At 51.0% G+C, this 15,284-nt stretch overlaps 1 long non-coding RNA gene across 1 annotated transcript in view; it reads right to left on the bottom strand.

Moving 5' to 3' along the window:
* The window catches only part of LOC144145730 (uncharacterized), a 206,048-nt gene that overhangs the window by 88,130 nt on the left and 102,634 nt on the right, over positions 1–15,284 (bottom strand). The gene's annotated exons all lie outside the window — the stretch shown is intronic.

The raw sequence follows: 15,284 nt of genomic DNA, 5'->3' as shown, positions 1-15,284 counted from the left end.
TGGTTTTGGGAGCAATGCGTTCCTGATTACTTTGTGTGTGCATACACAGTAATCCCTCGTTATAACGAACACAGCGCGACGGCGAAAATTTTCGTTATAAGCGGTATTTTGATATAAGCGACCAATCGAGAAAACTAAACTCGTAGAGCTTTATTTCCGCCACAACTGCGAGGAATCAAAGCACAATGTATTCCTTGAAACACAACTTTATTCAGGTGCAAGGAATGCAGTGAGCTTTGGCTGTTTCATGTTCTTGCTGGGCGCGAGCAACCCCTTCTCTAATGTGACCAAGCAGTGACTGGCGTCCGCACGCCTCGCAGACTGCAGAGCGAAGGAAGAGGAGAAGGCTGTGGCCGCTTTTACAGGGGGGTGGGGGCGCCAAGGAACGCTACGAGAGTTTCGCGCTGGAAAGCGCCGCAAATTCCACAGCTGGAATCTGAGGTTGTGTTTGTTGAGCTCAAAAAACGTTTACCCGCTCATTGTGAGTACACAGCACAATCATGAAAACTGACCGGTTTTAGGGGCTCTGCATGATTACTGGGCAATTTTTTCCCGAGGTGTGCAGCCGTGAAGTTTGCAAAACGAGTTTTTGGGCACCCCGCTCTCGACGACACTTCGCGCACCGTCGCGTCCACGCCATGGACCAATGTCTCGGAAGAAAATTCAATCACCCTAACACGCATATCGACCATTTGTCTTAAATCGGATGGCGCAAAACGAGTATGACGGGCTCGAGAAAATCGCCGGGGAAACACCAGCTTGTGAACTCGCCATATTCACCGCCTGACTCGCCGCTGGGTCATCACTGCTCGGCGCCGCCTCCGCTCGCCACTTCACTCTAAGCGGGTTCAGCTCTTCGTGCGCTTCGAGTAATGCGGCCTAAAATGCATGCGTTTGGGTTGGGACCAGAAGAAATTTCGAATAAAGCGATATTTCGAGTAAAGCGATTTCGTCATAATGAGGGATTACAGTATATGTGCGCGCGCTTATACCTCTTTCCTGTAGAATTCCTCAGAACAATCAGAGTAGTCGTCTAAGATAAGGATGTTAATTACATTCATAGAGGGCTAAGACAGCCTTAATTTACGTGGCCGGTGTAGCAGCTCACATGGTTTGTGTAGATATTTCGTCAATAAAAGCTGCCTCTTCTGTCCCGTCCTATCTCGCATGGTGAGCATTAGGCCTTTATTTTATTTTTCTTGTTTTGATTGTGTCGACGTCCCAGTAGGGTTCCCCGATTTTCACAAGTACCAATGCATTGATTTTGTTATGAGCGGCATTAGCCTTTTTGGCTGTCTACGGAACGAGTTTTCTGGGCATAGAATGCGTACTTATTTGAGCTAGAATTTAAATTTATCATTAATGGGGTCTCACGTTTTCTTACGTCTATATACGGTTATTATACCCACCTGTCTTAATACCCCACTTTCTACGGGGTAAACTTCGCTTTTCGCAAGTGAAAACAAAAAATTCTCGCAAATTTTTCGCAAGCCATGAATCAAAGCTTTTCAGGACTTATGTAACCTAGTTCGTTCACGCTCTATAAAACAAAAAAACACTGCAAATTCTGACAGTGGTAGCAAACATAAAAAAAAAGATCCGTTCGGAAGGAAAACTCGGTAAAGCTGCTGCCATCTTTCAAAGCACTGGCTAGCGTGTGCGATTAATCCTATCGCTTAGCGCGCTATCCACGGCACTAAATTTTCCCAATGAATTCATTACAGACAGCCCTCCAAACAGTTTATTCCAAAGAGCAATCCAAGCTGGAACAGGGCTCACAGCGGGGATGTCCAGTAAAACTGGTAAAACACCGCCACGAAAGGATAGAAAGATGGGAGCAAGGTGTAGCAAGGCGGGCTGCCTTGAGCGCCGTTGATTGAGCGCTGGGCAGAAGAGGCGGTGGAGGCAGGCGGCGCCGTCGTGTCGCGGCGGCGGTCATGATGGCGACGATGGCGACGAGCTGCCGGGCGGCCGCCACCCTCCCCCTTCCCCCCACATTTTCCCATCCGCAAGCGGCGCCAGCCTGCCGCACAGGAGCACAGCTTGATCCTAAACTACGCCGTCACGTGTTCATTTGGAAAGTTTCCGCGAAATAAGGGGAAGGACGGGAGGGAGGATCGGATTCACTAGCACCCCTAAAAAAGCTACGCTTGAGAGTACTGACACTTCGTGCACCAGGAAGCGTCTGGGGCCATTTTGTTTCTGTCTGTCGTGCTGCCACCTCTCCCAACGAAACCGCTGCTGGTTGTGACGGGCAGAGTGCGACCGGGCGCTCTAGCGTCCGCGCAGTAGAGGAAAAGAGAAAGGAGAGGCGCCCAGAAACAAAATGGCTGCGCCAATGTGTAAATAATTATCACGTGGTGCCGACCGACCAATGAAAATGCTGGCGGCACACAACAATCAGAGAAAAGAGTGCCGCTACTCTAAAAGCCTTTATTTAGTAACGTTAGAATTAACCCGGCAGTCGGCACCATAGCACCGCACATTTCGCGAGTGCACTCGCACTCGTGAGTGGTGAGAGCACTCGCACTCGTGAGTGGTGAGTGGGGCTCACCGCGAGTCGAACTTGCACTCGTGAGTGGTGAGCGGGGCTCGCCGCGAGTGGCACTCGCACTCGCGAGTGGCGAGTGGCGCTCGCCGCGAGTGGCACTCGCACTCGTGAGTGGTGAGCGGGGCTCGCCGCGAGTGGAACTCGCACTCGCGAGTGGTGAGTGGCGCTCGCCGCGAGTGGAACTCGCACTCGCGAGTGGCGAGTGGCGCTCGCCGCGAGTGGCACTCGCACTCGCGAGTGGTGAGTGGCGCTCGCCGCGAGTGGAACTCGCACTCGCGAGTGGCGAGTGGCGTTCGCCGCGAGTGGCACTCGCACTCGCGAGTGGCGAGTGGGGCTCGCCGCGAGTGGCACTCGCACTCACTCGCACTCGCACTCACCAGCCCACAACGATGGCGAGGCTCACTCACCACTCACTCATGAGTGGTGAGTGGGGGTGTGTGAGTGCACTCGTGAGTGAGTTTGCCGACCTATGGTGGCTGGTGATGTCCTTGTAAGTCGTTATGGCGTGCGGCTCGTGCTCGTCTGCCCGATGTTCAAGTTCTCGGGCAAGCTGGTGGGCGAGTTCGATGCCTTCCATCCCTGAGTGAGCCGGTGTCCATATCAGTTCGACTTTCTGCTCGGCTTTGCTCGACCAGATCCCCAACATTCGCCAAAGCTTGTACGCCGGTAATGATGACGATGATAACTATTTTGCCAAAATTGGGTGAAAAGAGCAAGGGGAAGTGGGAGTCTTCTTGGATTCCTCCCCTCAGATGGCGGCCTGCAGCCGTTATGAACGAGCGGCATCTTCGGCCAGTTGGACGACCTTTACGGCATTTCGGGGTCGAAACTATATTGTAACGGCGTATTTTGGTCCACCACTGCCGCTACGGTAGCATGCCGATCGGAATGAAGAAGTCGAGGCGTCGAAGAAGTTTTAAGGTTAGCTAATTTAATTTACTTGTACATTGATGCAATTAACACATACAAACTTGAAACAATTACACTTATTACATAGATGAAAAAGACAGTCAAAAGGTTAGGAGTACTTAGCGGGACATGGCTGACTGGATCTCGGTCTCCCGGCGGGAGGGCACGACGACGAGCGGCAGAGTTTCTGAAGGCCGCCCGTCCGCCCGCAATAGCCGGAGGCGCCGCGTTATATTTGCTTCAAGCGGTCCGGTGGGGGACGTATTGGGGGGAAAAGCGCATCCTGGCGTGTGCGGACGCCTGGGAACAAGCCTAAGGCACACCCGCTGCCAATCAGGAAGACGCTTGTAAGCTCCAATCAGACATGTCCCCGCCAAAGTGAAAAGGAAAAAAAATCACACACAGAAGACACAAAGTTCAAACTCTAAGGCGCCCGTTTCTGGCAAAAGAATTACTGGTGAGAATAAAGTAAAGGTATACAAACTAGAAAAGGAGAAAAGACAGGCGGCCGTTTGAACGAGACCGGGGGTCGGAGAACATAGCGGCCCGCGTAGGCGCGCAACGGGGGGTCGTAGACGCCAGGGCGCGCGGTAACACAAGATGCGACGATGGTCCCCCTTGAGAGCCGCGTCTCCCGGGTCGGCCGACGGGCCAACACACACTCCGCATGCGTTTCTTAGAAAAGCTGGGCCTCGGTGACCGAAGAGGGATGCTAAAAAATAAATTCCGAAATCAATATGGGCAATTAGTGGCCGAGATGAACGCCTAACGAAGTAAACCCTTGTTTAAGTACTGGTACTCCTCAGCGAAATTACTGAACAAAAATCGATTTTGTAGAATTCAAATTTGGCGCCCTTCGAAGACTGCCTCATAGTCGCTACAATGGCAGAAAGAGGGCGCCAGGAGTCCGCTAGAAGTAGGAGTTCCTGTATAAACATCCCCCTCGCGAGGGGCACGATCAAATGCAGAGCATTTCCGGGGGCGCACGACATTAAGTAGTTTGCGTTACGTTAATGTAGTTGCACTTGTGGCAACTGCTGACGAGAGAGCGCTCGTCAGCAGTAATTTGAATGAGTCAACGATATAAGGCGCGTTCATAGTGTTCCGTTCTGTGTCGGTTTTGTGGCGCATTCGGTAGAGCACCATGCACATTGCATTCCGCCCGCAGGGTCGAAGGATCGAAACCTGGCGCCGGATAGTATTTTCTTTTATATAGTGTAGGGGGAGGGGTGCGGACAAGGATGGTGCGGACTACGACGGGACAACGCGGGTGACATCGTGAGTTACTGAAATGCTGTGCATTTATAAATTGAAAAAAAGCAAACGGAACAGGGGCTTCGCGACACCTTCCCCGACGGAAAAAAGAGTGTCCCCACTCTTGCCCAAAGTTTAAAACATAAAAAAACATTTTCACAAACTGACGGCGATACTCAAATGACTTGGCATACGGACTCGAGAGAAGAAACACACTTTCTAACATAAGAGTCGACAACTATCTCCTCTGAATCAGTCAACGCACACGCGGTCACTTAATGGAGTTCCGTTCTCAGTTCACACACGCATAGCCTGTTGTCCAGCACCCGCGAAAACTTTCACTTACACGTAACAACAAAAAAATAACAACACGGACACCATGAATAACATAGGAATAGCAGGCGCGGTTTAAAAGTCACATCTCGGAGAAATCTCAAAAACAGCTCCACCATTCAGGCCATATGCCGAGTTCTAAGCAGTAACGCGCGAAAGAAATAACCTGTCCTTAAACAACAGATCGCATAAAACATGACGCAAAGTAACTCGCTGGACAACTAAAAGTAATCACCAAATAAAGAAAACAGAAGCGCAGTCTCAGCGGTCGCCACTCAACGAAATACTCAGTGCCTTACGGAATAGATTCACAAACGTTTCATAAGAAGGCACTATAAAACATAAAAAAATATATACAAGACTCACTGTATTGAACTCACGTACAAGTGGAAATCTACGCACTTCAGCCCCTGTTGGGCACTTCACTCGAAACAACATTTCTATATTCAACCCAACTCGTTCAGAACAGCCCTACTCGTCTCACGTACTTAAAGAAGATCCGCACATTCGTTCCAACTTGGAACACAACACAAAGACACAGCTAAAAACTGATTAAACGGAGAAAACCGCAACTTGTAAACATAAAACCTACGAAATACAAAAAAGTGACTGGCGCGCGTATAATACAAGGAAGGTGGGTGCCTGGCGAATCCTTTAAGCACATTTCAGACGCTCTTCGTCAGTCAATACTCAGAAATAAACAATAAAACCGAACAAATATCTATACATACTTATAATGAGCGCGAGCGTTAGAAATGATAAAGGTAACACATGATCAAATATTACCACAGATTACTTAAAAACTACATATAGGTTAGAATTTAGCGTACAAGAACAGAGTCTGCCGAATATCAGCAGTGGTGAGAAACTTTCGCCCACCCGACGCTATCGCAGAACTGCACATCCGCTAGCTCTCCCCGTCCACAGCATCCCGGGCACCCCTGCTGGTGTCTTTGTACTTCGAGCAGCGGCGTGCAGCGTAAACATCTCTCAACTCCTCGTTTCCCTCAGACCCCCAACCCCCAAGTGGCTGCCGTATTCGATTCAAGACATAACCTAACTCTGGTGGAAAGGAGCCGAGGAAACGGATATCAGCAGTCTCTAATATAGCGAGATCTGAAAGAATCAGCCTTTTTATAGGCGCGTGGGGGTCTTCCTCTTCTTCGGGGCCCTTTCGCTAGGAGAGCCGAACGCTTGTGCCGTTAAGATCCTGACTACAAAGTCGTCCAACTCCCGCGCAAAGAGCCCACATACCCCACGATAAAACGGCTGCACGCTCATAAATTGTTGCTTCAGCATCAACAGCGGCTGGTTACATAAGCAGGCTGGTGCTGGCAAAGCAAATGAACCAAACACAACCAATCAGCGGGCGCCCCGGACACGCGGAGAAGAAAAGCCTACAGGCCCACAGTCATGCGGTGCGCCGAGAGGCAAAACTATACTGCATTCGCTGGAAGTTCACCCCCGCGGTGGAGATCGGCGGTCGCGGCGACGTTCGCTTCATGTCTGGGCCGGTGGCTTCTCTTCGCCGGAGCAGGGGCCCGGCATGACGAGCTTGGCGGGCGCCGGGAGGATTGCGCGGTGACGGCCGCGAAGTAAGGAGAAAGTCATTCTCACTCTTGACAATGCTTGCCTTGAACGACCGGATGAATGACGCGAACTCAGATGGAGCTTGCCCGGTAGTCTGGATGGAGAGGTTGACGATGAGCAGCAGGAAGATTAACGATGAGGGGGGGGGGTCTTCGCTACCGCGCACTCTCCACAACTTTTGTAACAGCGTATTTTGGTCCAACACTGCCGCTACGGTAGCATGCCGATCGGAATGAAGAAGTCGAGGCGTCGAAGAAGTTTTAAGGTTAACTAATTTAATTTACTTGTAACTTGATGCAATTAGCACATACAAACTTGAAACAATTACACTTATTACATAGATGATAAAGACAGTCAAAAGATTAGGAGTACTTAGCGGGACATAGCTGACTGGATCTCGGTCTTCCGGCGGGAGGGCACGACAACGAGCGGCAGAGTTTCTGAAGAGAGTCCTGGTGCAGGCCGCCCGTCCGCCCGCAATAGCCGGAGGCGCCGCGTTATATTTGCTTCAAGCGGTCCGGTGGGGGACGTATTGGGGGGAAAAGCGCATCCTGGCGTGTGCGGACGCCTAGGAACAAGTCTAAGGCACACCCGCTGCCAATCAGGAAGACGCTTGTAAGCTCCAATCAGACATGTCCCCGCCAAAGTGAAAAGGAAAAAATCACACACAGAAGACACAAAGTTCAAACTCGAAGGCGCCCGTTTCTGGCAAAAGAATTACTGGTGAGAATAAAGTAAAGGTATACAAACTAGAAAAGGAGAAAAGACAGGCGGCCGTTTGAACGAGACCGGGGGTCGGAGAACATAGCGGCCCGCGTAGGCGCGCAACGGGGGGTCGTAGACGCCAGGACGCGCGGTAACACAAGATGCGACGATGGTCCCCCTCGAGAGCCGCGTCTCCCGGGTCGGCCGATGGGCCAACACACACTCCGCATGCGTTTCTTAGAAAAGCTGGGCCTCGGTGGCCTAAGAGGGATGCTAAAAAATTGAAAAAAGCAAACGGAGCAGGGGCTTCGCGGCAATATGTAAAAAGGTCTCTAACTGCTCCGCACAGGCAATGCGAACGCGTGCTCGTAGAGTTCATGGCTGGGCATCACAAGCCCAAATCATGTGAGCGAGTGTGGCTCGCTCGCTGGGTGCACCACTTGCATTGATAATTGCAAAGTTCTGAATAAATGTGGCAGAATTTTGCAAGATTCAGCCCCCTGGTCCGAGCCAGCAGCGTCGTCAGGGCAATCCCGGGAGCTGAAACCTCGGCCGACTCATGTGCTAGTTTGTTGCCTGAGAAAGATGCATTGGCCGGTGTCCTGATTGCACGTTGCGCATACCGGAGGACTGGACGGAGCGTGGGCTGTATTAGAGATCCTTTTAATTTCGTAGTTCCGGAGAGCTGTTTTGGAGTCACTCACGATGGTTTTAGCCGTTGTGGAGGCGATGGCAAGCGCGATAGCAGCCTCTTCACCTTACTCAGCGTGATTGGAGTAAATAGAGGCTGATGCTAGGGGCTTACCTATAGCATCTATTGTCACGATGGCCATGGCGTATACGCCAATGACATTGCGGTGGGAACAATAGGTGGTATACAGTGACGGGGAGATACAGGAACGCCTGCAAGCAGCCGCTGATGTTGTACATACACAAGTACACGCTAGAGGTTTGGCCTGTTCCCCGCAGAAACCAGAGATCCTTCTGCACAACCCCACAATACCAGGCAGGAGAACATAATCTGCTTCCGACATTCAGGTGTTCCTCCAAGGAAATGCCAGCCCCAAAACTGACTGCATTTGCATTCTGGGTCTGCGGATCCACGAGCAATCATTGAAGCATTACACAATGCGGCTGCCTAGATTAGCAGAATAATCACTAGGATGGCAAGCAGCATGGCATCAAGGAGCCCAACCTCCTCCGCCTATTGCAGACTTTTATCATCAACAAGATTACGTACCACACCCTGTATCTCAAGCCCAGGAGAGCAGATATCGAAGAAATTAACAGAATTATTCGAAAAGACACCAAGGCAGCAGTCGAAATTCCTATTAGCACCGCCACAGACCGGCTGCTAGAGATGAGCATTTATAACATCTTGGACGAGCTCATTGAAGCCCAACGTACGGCCCAATGCAATCGGTTAGCAGCTGCCATCACCGGGAGAACCATCCTAGAATCCATGCGCATTCCTCATGCCTATCAACATGGACCCAAGACCACCTTACATTGGAAAATCTGGGACCACATCACTGTGGCACCTGTAATGTTCGCGGAGTGCGAGAAACGTACAACCGACACGTTTGGCGTTCAGTCTGAGAGTGCCTTTGTTTTTCGGTTCCCCTCCCCTGGTCGCGCCCTCGTAATTACTTCGTTGCGCGGGCCGAGCCGACGGCGCGCAGCCGGCGGCTCAGGTTTCCCTTCCGTCTGGGCATAAACACACAGCACATCTTCCCCTCACAGCCTTCCATTTTACAAGCGCTGGACAGGCTTGACTACGCGTCCACTCTGTGTCTTGTAGCCTTGTGGGGCGGATGAGCTCTCCTGGGGTTAATTTTTTTCTGGCGGCTTTTGGTCGTCTTGAACCGGCGCTTCTCGCACCTCACGTCTCCTTGCATCTTGCGAAGCTGGCGGGTTTGTCCCAGGAGTTGATTCATGCGACGAGTGTGAAACCTCAACTTCAGGGACTGGGGATAAGTGGATTCGGTTCCTTCTCAGTTGGTCTGTGTCTGTCTCCACAATGTAAGACCTCGGAGATCCCACCGATGAAAGTACCGTTCCAGTCTTGTTCTGGTTCTTTATCCACACCGTTTCTCCCGGGTCTAAATCACGGATGATCCGAGCACCGTGCCTTCTGTCGTGGTTCCTCTTCTGCTGGGCTGCTCGGCGCAGTTCCCACGCCTGGAGCGCTGTGTTGTCGACCACAGCGGGATCTAGCGAACTAGACACTGCCGGAACAGACGTACGTCCCATTAACAACTCCGTAGGGCTGAAGCCATTTGCAAGTGGCGTGGCACTGTACACCTGAAGAGCAACATAACTGTCCCCCGTTTTCTGTAGCCTCTTCTTTATGATCCGCACGGCTGCCTCAACGAAGCCATTGCTTTGCGGAAACCTGAGGCTTGATGTTACGTCTTCGAAGCCCCATTCTTCCGCGAACTGGCGGAAAGCAGAGCGCGAACTGGCGGAAAGAAGAGCCATCAAGTTTTGAACTGAGGTCCATTGTCGCTGAAAACTGTTTCAGGCGTGCCATGCCTTGCGAAAATAGACTTCACGTGCTTGATGACTTCTTGCACTGTCATTTTCGGAAACAGGGCGATCTCGGGATACTTTGAATAATAATCGCTCACAAGCAAGTAGTTCTTCCCAGTGAAACATGTCCATGGCAACTTTCTGCCATGATCGATCGGGAAAATCAGATGGCATCAACGGCTAATGTCTGTATCCCTGTTCTTTAACGCACTGTGTACATCGGCGAACAAGCTCTTCGATTTCTGTCGATACACCCGGCCACCATACCGACTCTCAGGCTCTTGCTCTACACTTAACAATTCCTTGATGTCCCTGGTGTATGTTCGCGAGTATGTCTTTGCGCATGGGCCCAGTAATTATAATTCTTGATCCTTTCATGAGAAGGCCATCTTAAACAGCTATGTCTGACCTGTGCTGCCAATATACTTTACATTCGAAAGGGAGCTGTAAGGTCCACTTATGAAATTAGCGGCCAGGCGCCCGGGCTGCGAGTGAGAACCCGCCGCTCTGTCTGGTTGCCCAGCACTGTAGACTCTACGCTGCAGCCGTCGCCAATTCGTCACGGCGTGCACGGGAGACGGATTGTCTGGCACACCGCATACCACCGGGATAATCCCCCATTGAGAAAACAGACAACGCCGCCGGATTCCGGGAACCGTCTGCTTGACGCGCGGAGGTGGTGGGATTACCGGCGTCGGGACGAGCGCCGCGCGGGTCTCCATTGTTAACGCACCCCGGTCAGCATGACGCACAGTCGCGTCTTTCGCTCTCACCCCACGGGGTCGCACGCACCTGCTCGTCTGCGAGCGTGCCGTTGACCCAAAGATGGCGGCGCCTCATTGATTATTCCGTGGCGTGCTAAGTGACAGCTGTCTACGTGAATTTGGGCGCTCCCTTACGCGTGTACGAAAGCTACAGGGGCGTTCCCGAGAGAGGGTGATCTCGAGGTTTTATAAGGCCGAACTTGGCCGTTGGAAATCGTTCTTGTCTGAGCGCCGAGCTGGGCAGTTCCCGGAGGGACAAGGAGTCTCGACCATTAAAGCTAGGTTGGGATTTGTGAGCCCCCTAGGCTCGAGGTTAAGATCACGTCGGAGGTTTAGGGTGCAGCGCCGTACCGGGCAGCTAGACGGATCTTGCGGCGAGACAGAGTCTCGGCCGTCGTTTCTCGAGCGATTTGTGTGCGCTCCGAGAATAGGAGAGTTAGACGAAGTTGAGGAGCTCGAGTGATTTTGGCGCACTCGTAGCTAGCATCTAGCTGAAGTTTGAAGTTTTTCCTTTATTACTCATGTACCCAGTCTTCCTACTGTAAATAGCTGTATATAAACTTTTCGTTCCATTTAATGAACCCCAACGCCTTGAGTTCGTCAATTCGACCGCCGTCTCCAAGAACAACACCATCGCCCTGTCAGCCTCCTGCCAAATCAACCGTAGCCCGGGCGATTGGGTTCCTGATCGACACCGGACTTCGGGGAAACCATCTTTACTGGAGCTCTTTGTGGTCAGGCCATCCATCATTGCAGTAGCTGCTCAACGTGCTGCAAATTGGATGTGCCGCTTACTCTTGTCGAATTTCCGCAAGTCTCTTGTCAGTTGACGCAAGATTGGCAATTACGCTTGTAACGTAGCATGCAACTTCTTCAAGCTCAGTGCTATCTCGGTGAGGTAGCGGCTTTCGAGACACAGCATCAGCAGCAACAAGGTCCTTGCCCGGCGCATGTGTCATTTTATAGTAAAAACGCATCATGCGCATTTTTAGCCTTTGTAGCCTGGGAGTGATATCCGACAGATGTTTGGACATGAAAATCGGAATTAACGGCTTATGGTCAGTTTCAATGGTAAACTGTAAGCCAGTGACATACTTCTGAAACTTCTCACATGCCCAGGTCACAGCAAGGCCTTCTTTCTCAATCTGAGCGTACCTTCTTTCTGTCTCTGACAGGCTGCGGGATGCGTACGCTACAGGTCGATAGACGCCATCTTTCTGCTTCTGTCACAGAACTGCACCTAACCCGTACGATGAGGCATCTGCTGAAACTACAGTCATGTTCTCTGGGTCGAATACTGATAGAACTGGACTTTCAGACAGTTTTTTCTTCAGCAGTTCGAAGCTTTTTTGTTGGGCTGATGTCCATACCCACTCGCTTTTCGTGTTTAGAAGAGCGTTCGTGGGGTGAGCTATTTCTGATATGTTCGGGACAAACTTCATCAGGTAGTTTGCCATTCCGAGAAACCTTCTCAGCTCCTGAGTGTGATGGTGGTCTCATTTCAATGATAGCCTGCAATTTTGACGGGTCGGCATGAATTCCTTGGTTATCAACGATGTGTCCCAAGAACTTTACCCTTTGAACATTGAACTCGCACTTTTCACGGTTCAACGTGACGCGATGATTCTGTAACATTTCCAGAACCACTCTGAGACGGGCGTTGTGCTCTGCTTGTGTCCTGCCGTAGATAAGGATGTCATCCATGTTACACACGACGCCTTCCAGGCTATCCAAAAACTGTGACATCTTCCTTTGGAAGAATTCAGGCGCTGAACTGACTTCGAACGGTAGTCTCTTGAACCGGTATCTGCCGAATGGCGTTATGAACGTGGTCATGCTTCCAGACTCTTCCGCAAGCTCAAACTGCCAAAACCCTGAATTGGCGTCGACTTTGGAGAAGTACTGGGCTCCAGCAAGAGTCGCAAGGACATGTTCACTGACAGGCAGAGGATGAACTTCTCGCTCTACAAACTTGTTTACATCAGTCAGGTCTACGCATATGCGTACATCTCCGTCAGGTTTCTGAACAATGACCATTCCAGAACACCATTCTGTTGGATCCTCAACTGGCTCGATAACATCAAGCTCAACCAGCTCCTGAAGTTTTGCTTTGGCCTTCGACATTAATGGTATGGAAACTTTTCGAGGAGTGGTCAACGCTAACGGTACAGACTCTTCTTTAAGCTTGATCTTGTATGTGAGCATAATTTTACCGAGACCGGAGAACAGCTTGGGAAACTCACCCTGTGGGTTGACAGCTTCGCTTTTCTGAATGATGACTTGATCAAGACGTTTTACAATGCCTAGTTCTTCGCTAGCTTTTCTTGACAGGAGAGGCACCTGAAGACCATCCACAACGTAGATGCTTCCTTTCGTCGACGTGTCGCGGTATGGCATGTCTGCCGTTATCATGCCGGTAACAGGAAGTTCTCGCTCATTAGGTCCCTTCAAAACCGTTTCTGGCTTCTGGAGATGAAGATCCCTGAAATATCTCCGGTACGTTTTCACAGGAATCACAGTCACATCAGCTCCAGTGTCCACTCTGAAGGTGACGGGCGACCCATTGATGTCCACAGTAGCCATCCACTTGTCGTCGCAGCTGGATGAGACGGCTCCGAGAAATGCATCGTTGCTACCGAAGATCTCGTGGACTGATATGCTCCTCCTTGGCAGACACGGGCAAAATGTCCCTGTTTGCGGCCCTTGTTGCACGTCGCGTTTTGGGCAGGGCACTTCCCTGTAGTGTGCTGCGAGTAGCCACAGAACATACGCTGCTTTGTTTCGGATTCAGGCGGCTTCTTGTCTCTTGTTGCAGACCCCTTTCGATTTCTTGGGGGTACAGTCGTTTCACGAGTCTGGCCGACTCTGTCCACGTTTCCTTCTTTGTGTCCGTGGAGTGTAGCAGCTTGTTCTTTTACGACTTCAGACTGTCGCGCCATGTTGGTGGCCTTTTGGGGGGTCAGCTCCACGTCCAGCTGTATTCGTTCAGACAGCTTGCGATCCCTGATGCCCACTACCATCCGGTCCAGGATCATCTCGTCATGCAGTTCTCCGAAACTGCACAACTTGGCCAGCCGGTGTAGCTCAGTGACGAACTTTTCAATGGGAGCAGTAGGGACGCTTAGTTCAGGCACTCATCCGCTATGTGGCACGCGCCGGCGGACGTCCCGCCTTACGTCACTGCTCGCGAGTGGCGAACGCTGCGCCCACTTCTACGACGTGTGTCTGCAGCTTGCCTGTAGGGTTTCAAAAGGCGTTTTGCTCCCATCTTAGCCGCGACGGGGCGATAGTTCGGGGGAGCACTAGGGATATCGTTCAACGTGTCGCTCGCTACATACCTGCTGCATTTTTCGAAAGATGACTGACGCAGGCGGAACTAAAATAGTGTAAGGACATCTTAATTGTCAGGTGGAAAAACAGCAAACAGAAAAACTATTTTCGGATTGTACAGCCATTATTTGACTGATATTTTTCTCTCTGGAGGATTTAGGGAAGAAAAAATTGCGTGCAAATCTTTTGTTCATGCGCTCACTTCTACCATTACTTTCCAAAACATATCACGTGCTTGTAAATTTCAGGAAATCATAGAAAACAAAAGGATAAGCAGTTGAGGGTCCAGCGACGCTGTCAGGTCACTTCTACAGAACAATTTTCAATTTTAGAATTGCGTACCGGTGCGGAGTGCGAACAGAGTGGACAAAACAAGCCCGAAATGTGGAGGGACAGAAGGGGATGCCCACAGAAAGTTTCGCGGCACGTGATCCCAGTAGGTAAGCGCGCAACGCCGGCATCAGCCTGCGGCAGCACAAGTGGGTCTGCGTCCGCAGTGGCAAAGGCGGTTTTATCAGCGACAGTCCAAGGCAGACAGGCACGGTGCAAACAAGGCGTAGGAACGTCGCCTGGGGAACGCTAGACAAACTGCCAACCATTTTGCATAGTTTCCGAGAAGCGGCGCTGGCTGGTGGACATAAAAACACGTAGGAAGGCTATGGAGCGGACAAGGGTAGGAGAGAGCAAAAGGAGAGTGGCTGTTTGGCCATTTTTAGCTCACGCGTTAGGCAATGATTCTGCAAGCGGCGTTGATCAGACAGTTTGGGCCTGCCCTCTCAAACCCCAGCCTGGCAACCCCTGATTTCACATCAGAAATTACGAGCAGTGGGATAGCAACAACCTATACTTGTAGCATAGTATTTATGCCAACGGGCATACTATCGCAATTAAAAAAAACTTGATGTGGGCCAGTTGGTTCAACATGATCACAGATTTTAAAGGCGCAAGAAAATTCGCGGACACTAGAAGAAAAAACGAGCAAGACAAACGAAGCGCCACTTCCAACTAAACATGACGTCACCACTGTGTTTTGGAAACGCTGTTGCTGCCCTACGCCGCAACTATTTGTTGGTCGTTCAGGCTCACAAAGAAGGCGGATTTGTCGTACTTTCTTCTGCCGCGTTCCAGCAGAGGGCTAAGAGTGCTATAAGCAAAAATTTTCGCCAAATGGGTTTTAATCCCAAGAAAACAAAGGCAAGGGCACAGAGGTCGCTGGGCGATCTTAATTTAGACTCCGTGTAGAAAGCAGCAAACAAAGGCAGCGGTTGGTGCTCTGGGTGTTTTTTTTACACCGGAAAGACGCACAAGCCGGATTG

Source organism: Haemaphysalis longicornis, unplaced genomic scaffold, assembly GCF_048455015.1.
Source record: "Haemaphysalis longicornis isolate Haplotype H1 unplaced genomic scaffold, Haemaphysalis longicornis Haplotype H1 scaffold_7, whole genome shotgun sequence".
NCBI classification, from domain to species: Eukaryota; Metazoa; Arthropoda; class Arachnida; order Ixodida; family Ixodidae; genus Haemaphysalis; species Haemaphysalis longicornis.
This window is presented reverse-complemented; position numbering and strand designations above follow the sequence as displayed.